Source organism: Desmodus rotundus, chromosome 1 (genome assembly GCF_022682495.2).
Source record: "Desmodus rotundus isolate HL8 chromosome 1, HLdesRot8A.1, whole genome shotgun sequence".
NCBI classification, from domain to species: Eukaryota; Metazoa; Chordata; class Mammalia; order Chiroptera; family Phyllostomidae; genus Desmodus; species Desmodus rotundus.
Genome location: NC_071387.1, coordinates 143,168,242 through 143,183,496, shown reverse-complemented (window position 1 = coordinate 143,183,496; position 15,255 = coordinate 143,168,242). Strand labels below are relative to the sequence as shown.

General features: G+C 37.8%; 1 protein-coding gene and 1 pseudogene across 3 annotated transcripts in view; both read right to left on the bottom strand.

Annotated features, from left to right (window-relative positions):
* Positions 1-15,255, bottom strand: part of FER (FER tyrosine kinase) — a 406,586-nt gene that overhangs the window by 186,338 nt on the left and 204,993 nt on the right. The gene's annotated exons all lie outside the window — the stretch shown is intronic.
* On the bottom strand, positions 11,577-14,495 carry LOC112307156 (heat shock protein HSP 90-beta pseudogene; annotated as a pseudogene).

Sequence of the window (15,255 nt, the reverse complement as noted above, 5' to 3'; positions counted from 1 at the left end):
TTTTGATTAACAAGATCTATGGTGACTGGGAATAATTTTCACACTGTTACCAGTTTAGAAATTTGCACAAATATCTACAATAATCCCTGGCCTTGTAATATAGTTTGATATCAGGTATTGTGATCCCTCCTACTTTGTTCTTCTTTCTCAAGATTGCTGAAGCTGTTTGGGGTTGTTTTTTATTCCATATAAATTTTTGAAATATTCTAAGTCTGTGAAATATGCTGTTGGTATTTTAATAGGAATTGTTTTGAATCTATAGATTACTTTGGGTAGTATAGACATTTTGACGATGTAATTCTTCCAATCCATCAACATGGTATATGCTTCCATTTATTTGTATGTTCTTTAATTTCTTTCTTCAGTATTCTGTAGTTTTCCAGGTACAAGTCTTTTACTTCCTTGTTTTTTTTTTTTTGAAGGTTTTATTTATTTATTTTTAGAGAGGGAAAGGGAGGGAGAAGGAGAGGGAGAGAAACATCAATGCATGGTTGCCTCTTGCAGGCCCCCTACTGGGGACCTGGCCTGAAACCCAGGCATGTGCCCTGACTGGGAATCGAACTGGTGACCCTTTGGTTCGCAGGCCAGTGCTCAATCCACTGAGCCATACCAGTTGGGGTACCTCCATGGTTAAGTTTATTTCTAGGTACTTTATTTTTCTTGTTACTATAGTAAATGGAATATTTTTCCTAGTTTCTCTTTCTGATATTTCATTGTTGGTGTATAAAAATGCCTTCAATTTCTGAAATACTGACTTTGTATCCCACTATTTTGCCTGTCACTTATGAGGTCTAGTAGTTTTTTAGTGGAGCCTATAGGGTTTTCTATGTACACTATCATGTCATCTGCCAATAATGACAGTTTTACTTCCTCTTTTCCAATCTGTATGCCTTTATTTCTTCTTCTTTCTGATCACTGTGGCTAGGACCTCCAGTACTATGTTGAATAAGAGTGGTGAAAGTGGACACCCTTGTCTTATTCCAATCTTAAGGGAAAAGCTTTTAATTTCTACCCACTGTGTATGATGTTGGCTGTAGGTTCCTCATATATGGCCTTTATTATGTTGAGGTATGCTTTCTCTATTTCCACTTTGCTGAGTGTTTTTATCATAAGTGGGTGCTGCATTTTATCAAATGTTTCTCTGCATTTATTGGTATGATCATGTGGTTTCTGTCCTTCATTTGGCTTATATGGTATATTACATTTATTGATTTGTGAACATTGTACCATCCTTGCATCCCTGGGATAAATCCCACTTGATCATGGTGTATGATCTTTTTAATGTATTATTGGATACAGATTGCCAATATTCTATTGAGGATTTTAGCATCCATATTCATCAGAGATATTAGCCTGTAATTTTCTTTCTTTGTTATATTTTTTACCTGGTTTTGGAATTAGAATAATACTGGTCCCATAAAAAGAGTTTGGGAGTCTTCCCTCTTCTTGATTTTTTTGGAATAGTTTGAGAACAACAGGTGTTCTTCTTTGAATGTTTGGTAAAGTTTACCAGTGAAGCCACCCGGACAAGACTTCTGTGTGCCAGGAGTTTTTTGATTACTGCTTCGATATCACTACTTGTTTTTGGTTTATTCAAGCTTTCTGCTTCTTCTTGATTCAGTTTTGGAAGATTGTATGTTTTTAGAAATTTACCCATTTCACCCAGGTTGTCCAATTTCTTGGCATATAGTTGTTCCTAGTAATTTCTTACAATCTTTTGTATTTCTGTGGTATCGGTTGTTATTTCTCCTCTTTCATTTCTGATTTGTTTGGATGCTCTCTCTCTTTTTTTTGATGAATCTGGTTAAAGGTTTGTCAATTTTGTTTATCTTTTCTAAGAACCAACTCCTGGATTCATTGATCCTTTGAATTGTTTTGTTTTGTTTTTTAGTCTCTATATCATTTAATTCTGCTCTGATCCTGATTATTTCCTTCCCTCTACTCCTCTGGACTTTGTTGTTGTTCCTCTAGTTATTTTAGATGTAGGTTTAGGTAGTTTATTTAAGATTTTGTTTCCTTAACTATTCGTGGTTATATAACATTTCCAAATTAGTAATCCCTGTAATTCTTCTAATCTGGATCTTTTCTAGTTTTTTTTGCTTTTCCTTGAAGGTGGCTACTGAAATTATAGTCTAAGGCACCTAGTGCTATTCCATGCATTGAATAAGGACCAGAGTATCACCTATGTTTTATTAATTATAACATTCCTATTAAGGCATAGATTGTTTTTGGACTTCTTAAACAGAATTGCATCTATGAGTTCACATCATCCTATGTTCTTAATATATTCTTTCAGCTCATATTTATTGAGCACCTTTTGTGTACCACCGTAAAGCAGGCTAAAGAAACACAAAAGTGAATTAATATAGTCCTTGACTTTATAGATCCACAACTCAAAGTATATAAAAATAAAATAACTAATACAAAAATGTATATAATCATGGCTGGAGCAGAATGCTATGGAAGTACAGGGGAGAGGGGAGCTAATTTGAACTGATGCGGTTAAAAAAAACTTTACACAGGAAATGATTCTCAAAATATATTCCAGAAAAAGAGACCAGCGTTACAAAGATAGAAACAAGTGAAACAGCAGATCATATTCTGAGAAGTTCAAGGGATTTTGGTACATTGCAACTTTAGACATGTGAAGAACAGGCTGAAGAAACACCTTAAAGTCTAAAAAGAGTGAGATGATCATAAAGGATCCTTGTATTCTAGATGAACAGGGATCAGATTTGAAAAAATCCTCAATAGATTAAAGAGCCTGTATTGATTCACAAAGTAAAAAAATTAAAAAGTATCTTAGGTTTTTAAAATAGGAACTTGATATGATAAAATGTTAATATAGAAAGATAAATCTAGTGACAACAGGGAGGGAAGATCCTGGAGGAAAGACAGGTATGTGAGTTGTCAGCAATACAGGTTTAAAGTGACAAAAACCTGTATGGATAAGAACACATCAGGAGTAGAGAGGAAGGAATGCGTGAGAGAAACCACTAGAGTCTCTTCTTTCTCCATCCCTGGACTCTGTCCAAGGTCCTCTTCTAATGCTAAATATTTTCTCATCTATAATAAGCTTTCAAGCATTTTTCCCTACATGTTAGTGACTCCCAAGTATTGGGTCCAAAAAGTCCATTTAGTTTTTTCCATAAAATAAAAGACACATTTTTCATTTCACCAATAGCTTTACTACTTTGGATAGTTTGAGTAGGTCGGCTATCTCCCACGTGGTGTAACACTGATTGTTCCCAATTAATGTCTTGATTTGATTGCTATCAACTTCAACTGGTCTTCCTGACCACGGAGCATTATCTAGCAAGAAATCTCCATCACTAAACTTCGAAAAACACTTCTGACACATTTGATCAGTCACAGTACCTTCTCCATACACTGCACAAATCCTTTTCTTTTGCATTTCAGTTGCATTTTTACTTTTCTTGAAATAATAAAGCATAATATGCCAAAAATGGTGCTTATTTCCTTCCATCTTCAATATTAAAATGGCTACACAAAAATTTACCAATTTGGTAAGTTTTTTAAAAATGCATGCTGATATGACAGCTGTCACAATACAATCTAACAAAAATGTTTCTAATGAAGTGAAAGAAAACTAAGTGCTACTAAAGACACCCTAAAGAAAAAAACAAGCAAATTTTTTGGCCAACCCGGTATGTACAGGGTCCGGCAGAAGTAAGGCCTGCTTGAGTGTGGTTGGTAGGGTAATAATATGGGTGTAATAATTTATAGTTTTAATTTGAACATTTCCTATCACATTCAAGCACACCATATAACATATAACCTAAAATGTTATATGGTGTGCTTGAATGTGATATGTTATGTTACAGAATTACATGCTTATGGTTTTGTTAATTAAAAAACTTGTAATAAAAAAGGAGCGTTATTTGTGCCATACTCTGTATATCTGTAACACTAACACTTACGAAACAATCTATTTGGAAGTGTCACATATACTTCATACTCAACATGTCCCAAATTTCCTCCTATATCTAGTTTTGGCTAGATTTCAGTCTATGATATCATCACCTAATTGCTCAAATGATAAACCTGAAAGGAATCCTAAACACCCTTCTCACCTACCACATTATTTGACAAGACTCGTTGACTCTGACAAATAACTAATTATTTGCAATTTCACCCAACCAGCCTCCACAAATAATCATTCTTTAAATTTCAAATCTGATTTTTTACATTTCATTGCCACTTTCATCTCTCACCTGTTACTTAGTATTTGGTTTCCACAATGAAGCCATAATGGACTTTATAATATACAAATCTTATCATGACTTTTACTGTTGTAAAACTATTCAAAGCTTCCTATTTCTCCTACACAAAGACCAAACCCGTTAGCATGAAGTTTATTGCTTGGCACCTTTTAACTTCCCAATCTGACCTCCTGTTATCAGTTTTCTATTGCTGCTATTTAAAAATTATCACAAAATTAATAGCTTAAAGCAACACATATTTATTATTTTACAATTCTGGACCTCAGACCTTCAAAATAGGTATCCTAGGGCTAAAATCAAGGTGTTTGCAGAGATAACTTCCTTCTGGAAGCTTTAGGGGAGAAGCCATTCTTTACCTTTTCCAGTCTGTAGAGGCTGCCTGCCTTCCTTGGCTCTTCCCCACCATATGACTCTGTTAGCATAGGTAGTTAGCTAGATATTAATAAAGGGAGGAGCAAAGGAAATCAGACATTATTAAGCATAGTAAAACTGGACAGCCATAAGCCTGCTTGCTTCTCCAGGAAATTATAGCTTCACACACTCCCAAGGAAACCAATGGTCTGTTCCCCTCAGATCACTGGTGGAAGGGAGAGAACGCTAAAGGGGGAGGTAAGCACTTGTGCACTAGGAGTGCCAAAGTAGTAGATTGGTCAAACTGTGAACCCATCAGAAGCCCACAAGCTTGGGAAGTTTATTGGTTATTTTGAAAAAGCACCTGATCCTCCCCATGCCCAAGATAACATAATTCCAGAGAAAAAAAGAGTTCTCTCTCTCGCTTCGTGACCCGTGCGTGCCGTGTTCGTTTGGGCATTCTCTCCATAGTAGGTCTAGCAGCCAGGCAGCCATGTAGCTGTGCAGCCAGCAGCAGTGTGGACTCCAAACATAGGCTCCAGGCAGGAGCCTGAGTACAGCAGCACAGCCAGGAACAGCGCTAAGCTAACTGGATGGGGACTGAGACAATACTGAGACAATGGAACAGAATCTGGACACTGGCCTTTGTTTTGGCCTCGCAGAAGACATGGTTGGACTTCTTCCATGGCAGGACTGACAGAGATGGGACACAGGGGCAGTTTTCTATTTCCACCCAAACAAATCTTGCCATACCACAATCTTCCACGTGTGGGTCTGTGAAATGCTTTTCTCATGATCCAGTGAAAGAGCCCCACTGCCACCAGCAACAACTCCAGCTAATACGTCTGTATTTACATTTCCTTGTCTGTCTCTGACTCTCCCCCTTCCTTCTTTCCCTTATAAGGATCCTGGTGATTATGTTGAGTCCACCTGGATAATCCAGGATAATCTCTCTATCTCTAGATCCTTAACATAATCACATCTGCAAAATACCTTCTGCTATGTAATAGAACACATCCACAGGTTTTGGGGGTTGGGGAGCAGCCACATTTGGGAAGCCATTATTCTGCCTGTCACATCCCTTCACTCCCTTTCCCTGCCTACTAGTACATTCTCCATTACAGTTGTATACATTGGAATCCTTAAATCCCTCAAATGCACTACAGAATTTCTCATCCCAAGATTAGATTCAGCTCCTTTTCTGAAACACTGTGCTCTGCCAGGACCTTCTCAGTATACCCCAGTAATCCTTCACAACTCTTGGAATCATTCCCTGAACTGTCCAGGTAACAGGCCCTGCTTATGTTCTCTAAAACACCAAAAATTTCCTCTACAATAGGGTTTTCTCCTCGATCAGAATTGCTATTGACCTGTCTGTTTTCCCAAACAGACTCTAATTTCTTTGGGGATAAAGATTATCATAGTCATTACTGTAGCTTTAGTACTGAATACAGTTTTTATTATATAATAGGCACTCAATATATATTTATTGAATGTCAACTGAAGAGACAGAGAATGCTTAAAACTTATGAATTCCTACAAAATTTTGACCTATATATTTCATATGAACACTGGTTACCTTCTAGAAACTGCACATTCAAGATTGCAACAGGAGTGAAGGAGTGTTTTAAAAGTTATTTCTAGAGAAGATTAAAAAAAACTCTACTTATTCAAAGTTCAGTATTATGGACATTAAAAAATTGTCTCCAAATAAAGTAATTTCATGGACAAAAAAAAGATATAGATTTATTATGTAAAGGAGAACATAGAGTTACTAGAAAGTATTGGTAAAATCACACCTCTTGAGTCCACCATTAGGAAATATCTTGAATGGTGAGACGACGTAACAGTGAGAGTCATGACTGAAACATGAGGGTCCTTTATTATTAAGAGACATACAACAAGTTATAACAACAGATCGCTGCTGATCTTCATTTTATTTCTCATTAAATAGTCATCAATCAAGGTTCAAGGATATCCACAAGATTATAATTTCTCTGTATGGGTATTTCTGTTATATGACTTTGTCTTTGGTCTAGTTTTAGTATACATCATTTGTTACCTGAACAACAAGAAAGAACCGAAAGTTTCATTTTCTGTAAGGCTTATATATGAAGAGGCTTTCCATTTTTTAAAAAATCCCTGGAGGATACCTTTTTAATGTCCTTGGTCTTTCTCATTTAAATCCTGTAATTTCAGTATCACTAAAATCCTTAGCATGCGAATTTAGTCTATGTAAAGTAGGATGTGGGACAAATCTTTGTGGCATAATTAAATCGTTCCCTTCAAGGACAGCGTAGCAGAAGGTGAGCACTAATTTAGTTAATATGGTCAAGAAAGATAAATGGTTGTTTTAAAAAGTGAAAACAAGCAAGCAATGCCTGTTCTGGTCTTGTGTCATTCTCACTCTTGAAATGGTTTAATACAGGACAGTAATTTACAAATAAATAAGGAGTGTGAAATATTACATAAGATGGCTTCATCACTTTAAAGTTAATATCAGAGAGCAATCTTGTCAAGGTGTCAAATGAATTTTATGAAACCAATCAAATATAGTTCCCAGTAGTATAAAATACAGATAAGCTGAATAAAAGTGCACCAAAACTATTTTCAATCTGTACTTAAAAATATTTATGAAGTTTGTAGGAGCATGATAACTACATGAAACACTAATTTCTAATATAAAATAATAAAAGAAAATCGAAATATAAAAAATAAATTATTGTATACTTGGAACTGAAACAAAATATATCTTATTTCTAAAGGGATCTCATTCATAAATCTAAACCATGCTCAACTTTGGAAACATTAAAAGCTAAAATTTCTACATTGTTCTAAAAAATATTGAAGTCTTGGTTATCACATTTTTTCAAATATATAGAGTATTTATTAAATGTCCAGATCTCAAAAATAACAGCAAGTATTTACTGAATTATAGACTAGACATTATGAGATATGTAAAAATGAGAAAAATATCCTTATTATTCTCAAGGAGTTTATTATGTAATGGGAATATCAGACATAGAAAACTAACAGTAAGAGCAGACTAAAAAAGTAAGTACTATATTACTGCAGAGTTCAATGTGAGCCCAGAGGAAGAGGACACTTTTAAGGAATATTTTATGAACATATGTATTAAATAAAGTTGAGTAATAATGAAAATAGAACTTACACATCATCATCAGAGGTCTTCTACTTCAGAAGTGTTTGTGGGTTGCAGGCTGTGGAGCAGAGGGAGGAGAGTAGGTATAGGAAAGAGGGGCTCTGTGACTAAAGAGACTAACTCAGCAGGGAGGTAGAACAGGTAGGTACCTTCTTCTCTCAGTCATAGTTCTTGTTAACTCTCCTCACTTACACCTCATCACCTTTTCCTCTGCCCCACCTTACCACATTTCTCCTGCTTGAATTGTAGAAGTACCAACATTAAGAGTATTCTGTGTCAGAATACCTTTCTCTTTTTCTTGGTAAAGATTTTTCTTGCTTTCTAGATTTCACTCTTTTAGTCTGGAGATTTATTTATTTATTTATTTATTTATTTACTGTTGTTCAAGCACAATTGTCCCCATTAGTCTGGATATTTTAGAACATTTTCAGTGTCTTAACTTCATAATTTGATAAGTAAAATATTAAAAGAGATGGTGACCCTCCATTAAATTATTTAGAACTGACAGTTTATAATATAAAATAAAATATAATACTGGCAACATATTGTGGACCTGTTCTTCCACAAGGTCAAAGTGTGAATGAAAACAACAACTTCAACAATACACCATACCAGGTTTAAGGTATTATTTTCCTCAGTAGTGCATCTTCTACCAACTTTGTTAATGTTAAATTATTCATGTTTATAATTAAGATGAAATACTTGTAAATGTCACGGGTATATGTTTTGGTATTTTGGTACATATGTAAACTCTCTAATGTATTTAATGCTAATTTTATTAATATTTTTATCATAAATCTGGATTTAATACTCTATGCAGCAAAAATTTAAAATAGAGAAAGATGCTGACACAGAATATTCTCTATTAAGCTGAATTTTAATATCATGCCTTTGACTATTATTCAAGGACACTAAAAGAAACAAATGATGTTCCTAAACTTTTGCAGAAATGTTACTTAAGGACATTGTTATATGAAAAATCTCAAAAGAAATTTCCCTTAAAACTTATTGGTAGTAAAACTGTGCTTTAAACAAATTAATATCTTTCCTCTTCTTCCATCACAAAATTAACTAACTTTTTCTATAATGGTTTACACCTAAATTTCAAGCTTAATACAGAAATTATTATAGGTCTTTAAGAGCCTATATTTTGTATTTTATTTACTGATGTTAAGTGTCCACCATTATTTTTCCCTGGTATTGGTAATTTGTTTCTATTTCTACTTTAGCATTTCTTCACTTTAGTATAATTTGGTTATGGCTACACAAGTTCTTTGTGAAACAAAGTAAAATGAAAATTGATTTTATTTTTAAATGTGCCAATAAATGAATTTCTTTAAGCAATTAAAAGGCTGGATAGGCTTTAGTATTTTAGTGAGGTAGGAGGTATCACCAACTGTGCTCAGTTCATATTCACCCTTTGCTTATAAACCTGCAGTGAAATGGCATTGTCCATAGATGAATCCTAATCCTGGTATTAAAAGCATCTCAAATATCTGACTTTTACCTAAGAACTTTTCAGATTACTCATCTTTCTAAATCATCTGCTTCTGTCAAACTGACCTTCCGTTCCAGAAAACAAGTCTTGGAATTCCCCATGTTTTAGATTATCCCCTTACCATAACCCCAAATAACTTCCCCATTCCTTCTGCCTATCCTCAAAAACTACTTCAAGTCCATTGTCCTCTATTACACATTTCCAAGCCATGTGTTCCTCTTCTGAATTCTTACAACACACACTGTTGTAAGTCATCAAGGATGACTTAGCTACCCATTCAGCTACCCTGTCTTTTGATTGGAGTATTTAATTCATTTACATTTAAAGTTATTACTGATAGGTACTTATTTATTGCCATTTTATTCTTTATACCTATGTTCCTCTCTCTATTTTCTTCTTTCTTCTCCTGAAAAAGGCACTTTAACATTTCTTGCGATGCTCGTTTGGTGGTAATGAACTCCTTTAGCCTTCTGTTGTCTGGGAAGATTTATTTTGCCTTCAATTGTAAATGATATTCTTGCTAGATAACATCATCTTGATTGAAGGTCCTTGCTTTTCATCAGTTTGAATATTTCATGCTAACCCTTCTAGTCTAAAGTGTTTCTGTTGAGAAATCAACTGACAGCTTTACAGGAGACCCCTTGTAGGTAACTGTCTTCCTCTTGCTCTTTTTAAGATTCTCTCTCTGTCTTTTACCTTTGCCATTTTAATTATGATGTGTCTTGGTATGGGCCTTTATGGGTTCATCTTGTTAGGGACTGTCTGTACTTCTGGAACTTGCATGACTTTTTTCTTCATCATATTAGGGGAGTTTTCAGCCATCATTTCTTCAAACATGTTCTAGATCCCTTGTTCACTTGTTTCTCCTTCGGGTACCCCCATGATGTGGATGGTGTTATGCTTGATGTTGTCCCAGAGGTTGCTTAGACTTTTCTTTTTTTAAAAAAATTCTCTTTTCCTTTCATTGCTCTGCTTGGGTACTTTCTGTTACCTTGTCCTCTAAATCACTGATTCGATCCTCTGCTTCCTCTAACCTGCTGTTGATTCATTCTAATGTGTTTTTCACTTCAGATATTGTAACCTTCCTTTCTGACTGGTTCTTTTTTATGGTTTCTATGTCCTTTTGAATGCTTACTATCTCTTTAAGTTCTCACTGAGATCATCCATTCTTCCCCTAAAGTCCTTGAGCATCCTTATAACTGGTGTTTCAAACTCTGCATCTTGTATCTTGGTTTCTTCCATTCCATTTAATTCTTTTTGAGGGATTTCTCTTGTTCTTTCATTTGGGGCTTATTTCCTGGTCCCCCCATTTTCTCTGCCTTTTTGTGTTTAACTCTGTGTATTAGGAGATCTGCTTGTTATGAGGGCTTTCTGACGTAGGTGCTTGTGGGTCTCAGTGACACAATTTTCTGTATCACCTGAATTAGATGCTCCAGAGATGTTTTTTTGTGTGTGAGGGTTGTGTCCCCTTCTGTTGTAGTTGAGTCTTGAATGCTGTTGGCCTATTCCTGGGTGCAGTTAACCCTCAGACTGGCTGACTAGAAGGACAGACCTCCATCACTGTGTATGAGTACAGTTCAGGGTCTGCCATCCATGGCAGAGTTGTTCCCAGAAGGTCTGTTGCCAACCAGAGTCCCTCTTTGGCTGTGTCATTTGTGTGGCTAGATGGGTCAAGCTCTGGTGAGATTTTAAGCCCACCACTGGTTGTAGTGGTTCTGGGCTCATTGGGACAATGTTCTGATGCAGGTCAGTGTCAGATGTTGTGTGTAACTGGCCACGGGCTACCTGTCTGGACCTACATGGCTATTCACTGATTGTGACTGTGTCTACTGGGTCTTGGTGTGTGGGGGAAATGTCAAGCTGTATACAGGGTTGGCCTTCCTGCAGCTATGAGCTGGGGGCAGATCGATAAAAGGTTTAAGGCTCTCTGAGATCAGTGTCTACCTGTTGGCTACTCCATGACCCCGAAGCTGCCTGAACTTCCTCCTGAACCTTTTGAAGAAAGACTGTAGAGTAGGCCCAAGATAGCCACCCCCCGCTGCCCTTTCCACATGGCACAAGCTTGGTAGAATGGAGACACTGGGTGGGGAGTATAGGGCTAGTGGGTCCCCTACTTGGGGGCAGCATGGTCAGGCACTCAGTGGGGAGAATGTGGCCTCTTCTCCAGAGCCACACCACAAGTATCTGCTAGAGTCTCTAATTCCAGGACCTCTCGTAGGTTGGCATTGCCAGTTCAGGTTGGGTGCAGCCACCTGTCCTCACTGCAGGAGCAGGCTCAGCAGGGCTGGGCCACCAAGCCTTGGAAAAACATGTCAAGACAGTCTAACCTCAGTGGGGGCACCAGCTGAGCCAGCAGGAGGGGAACAAATTCTATGCCTCCCCTTGGCTGTGTAGCTGTGCCCACTTGAGACCTGGAACTGAGCCTCTCCTTTTCCCTTTTTCAAATACCTTCCTTTATGCTTTTATCTTTATAATTCATTTCTTCTGCTTTCCTTTTATTTGTGTATTTGTTTTATCATAACTTTTTGAGTTGAACACTTAACTTATTTCATTCTTTTTGTTTTAATGATACTAGTATTTAAGGTTCTGAGTTTTCCTAGAGTGCTGCTTTGGCTGTATCACTTGAGTTATGTACACATTTTTATTTCCTCACTCATTTCCCACATGCATTGACACAAGCAAGGAATATAGCCTTGAACTTTAGGGTAACATCTTCGCTTTGAACAGATACATATGCTGAAGCTTGGTAAGATCTACTGTAGGTGGGTTCTTTGATCATACCTTCTCTTAACTTTGTGCTACACAACTTCTGCCCCTCAATCTAAGGTGCTTCCCCCTCCTTTAGTTTGCATACTTTAATTTCAGAACAAAATAAAAATGCACAACAGCATCCAAACCCAATGTCAAATGAGAAGAGAAGGCTTGAGGCCCTCATAACCTGCCCTAGGCAAAGATATGATAAAAAAACCCCACTAAACAGCAGATGAAACCAAGTGAGCTAGGGCCAATCAGGGCTGCTGGAGAAACCATGAAGACACTACACAGAGGACACAATATCTGAAGGTAGAAACTCCTAATCTACTTCTTCCATGTGAGAGGCATCCTCATTACCCTCAAGGGGCAGGATCTCATCAGGGACAGCAGCACTGAGTTCTTCTGCTATCACTTCATCTCCATCAATCACTAGGCCTAGCTTGATCATGAGATAGATGCTGTTGGAGTGGGTCTGGGACCCACAAATGAGAAGCCAGAAGACAGCAGTGCAGTTTCAAACAGCAACACCCACAAGGTCCTTGACAGCCTTGTCATTCTTGTCTGCCTCTGCCTTCTGCTGTTGAGTCTCCACAATGGGGTGGTCAGGGTTGATCTCCAGGTGCTTTTTGGCCATCATGTAGCCCATCATGTTATTATGTAGTTATCATGAAGTGTCTGGGCTTTCATGATACGCTCCATATTAGCTGTCCAGCCATAAGTGCTAGTCATAATACAGCAGGGTGAAGACATGAGCCTATTGGAGATTGTCACCTTCTCAACTTTCCTATCCAATATCTCTTTCATGAGTTTGCAGAGATTCTCAAACTTGGCCTTGCTCTCTTCCATTTTTTTCTTCTCCTCTTCATTCTCAGGTAGCTCCAGGACCTCCTTGGTAACTGAGACCAAGCTCTTCCCATCAAACTCCTTGAGCTGCTGTACACAGTAGTCGTCGATAGGCTCTGTCATAACACTACCTCAAAGCCCTGCTTCTGTACTTGCTCCACAAAAGCAGAGTTGGCAACTTTCTCTTTGCTCTCACCAGTGATGTAATAGATGGACTTCTGGGTCTTCTTCTTGTGAGAGACATACTCCAAAAGAGAAGTCATTTCATCCCCAGACTGGGAAGTGTGATAGTGCAGAAGCTCAGAAAAGCGTCACCAATTAGTTGAGTCCTCATGGATTCCAAGCTTTAGGTTTTTAGAGCACACCTCATAGAATTTCTTATAGTTCTCCTTGTCTTCCACCAGCTCAGAGAAGAGCTCATGGCACTTCTTAACAATGTTTTTACAGATGACCTTCAAGATTTTGCTGCGCTGGAGCATCTCTTGGGAGATGTTCAGGGGCAGGTCTTCACAGTCAACCACACCGTGGATGAAGTTGAGGTACTCTGGTATCGATTCATCACAGCTGTCTATGATGAACACAAGGCGGACATACAGTTTGATGTTGTTCTTCTTCTTCATGTTCTCAGAGGTCAAAAGGAGCCTGACAAGGAATGAATAGCAATGCCCTGAATTCCAACTGACCTACAGAGAAGTTCTTGACTGCCAAGTGGTCTTCCCAATCATTGGTAAGATTCTTATAGACCTCTCCATACTCTTCCTGGGTGATGTTATCAGGGTTTCTGGTCCAAATGGGCTTGGTCTTGTTCAGTTCTTCTTGATCAATGTATTTCTCCTTAATCTTCCATGTTTTCTTTTTCTTATCCTTAGTACTATCATCCTCTTCATCTGAGCCCACATCTTTAATCTTGGGTTTCTCCTCATCATCTTTATATTCCTCCTCTTTCTCCCCCTTTTCTTCCTCTGCTTCATCATCACTGATTTCTTTCTCTCATTCCGTCTCCAAATAAAGGGTAATGGGATAACCTGTGAGTGCTTCTTCACTACTTCTTTGACCCGCCTCTCCTCTAAGTACTCTGTCTGGTCTTCTTCAAGGTGAAGGATCACTTTGGTGCCCCAGCCAATGGGCTCACCATGGTTAGCTTGCACAGTGAAGGAACCCCCAGCAGAAGACTTCCAGGCATACTGCTCATCATCATTGTGCTTTGTGATCACTACTACTTTCTCTGCCACCAGGTAGGCAGAATAAAGCCAACACCAAATTGTCCAATCATGGAGATGTCTGCACCAGCCTAAAGAGCCTCCATAAATGCTTTTGTACCAGACTTGGCAATGGTTCCCAGGTTATTTACAAGATCAGCTTTGGTCATGCCAATCCTGTGTCTACCAGAGTCAAAGGTGTTCCTGGGGATTAGGGATGACGTGAATTTTCAGTTCTTTACCACTGTCCAACTTGGAAGGTCAGTCAGGCTCTCATAGCATATCTTATCCAAGGCATCAGAAGCATTACTGATCAACTCTCGAAAGAAAATTTCCTTGTTAGGGTAGAAGGTATTGATGATGACAGACATGAGTTGGGCAATTTCTGCCTAGAAAGCATAAGTTTCCACCTCATCCTCTCCATGGTGCACTTCCTCAGGCATCTTGAAAGTGAAGAGATGCAAGTACTAGAGAGCAGGGACTATTTGTGACTCACACCGCAAACTGCGTACGACAGGTTGACTCAAGAGGCTAAGGTGCTTTTTGCTATCTCAACATGTACTTTGAAGTCTGCAAATTATATACGGCTCCTAATTTTATGAAAAATGTAATTTAAGGAAATTTAAATTTTTGTTGTTGTTTTCCTCACTATGGTTTCCAACCAGGAACAGGGGGAAAATGCTAACTTGTGCAACCATTCTCAAACCTGTCATAGAGGATTTCAGAAATCCTCTTATACATTTTCTTGTATATTTCAGCATGGTTCCTGAGTCCATGCACAGAAGGTTTTATGAATACTATAAAATGATGCAGAGACATACTTCGGGCAATGTTCCTGATATAAATGCCAAATCCTGTCCTTCAACCTGCATTAAAATGTTCCAATGGCTTATTCTTTTAACCTCTTGGGTCTTATCTTCCTATTCCCATTATCCCTCAAATATTTATAGGGTAGATAAGAAATACATGGAACACACTACCAAAAAACCTGGCTCTTCAGACTAAAAATGTCATGATATTTAAGAAAGTTTCAGGCAGGCTTGTAGATGAATTACACTAAAGAGAACAACTGAGGAACATTAGTGGTCTCCAAGGTCTATTAATTTTTTGAGTCTAACATTCACTGAAAAATAATGTAAATGGAGCCACTCCAAAATGGAGTCAGGGCTACCAGTGCAGAGGAACTGCCTTGCACATCCTAAT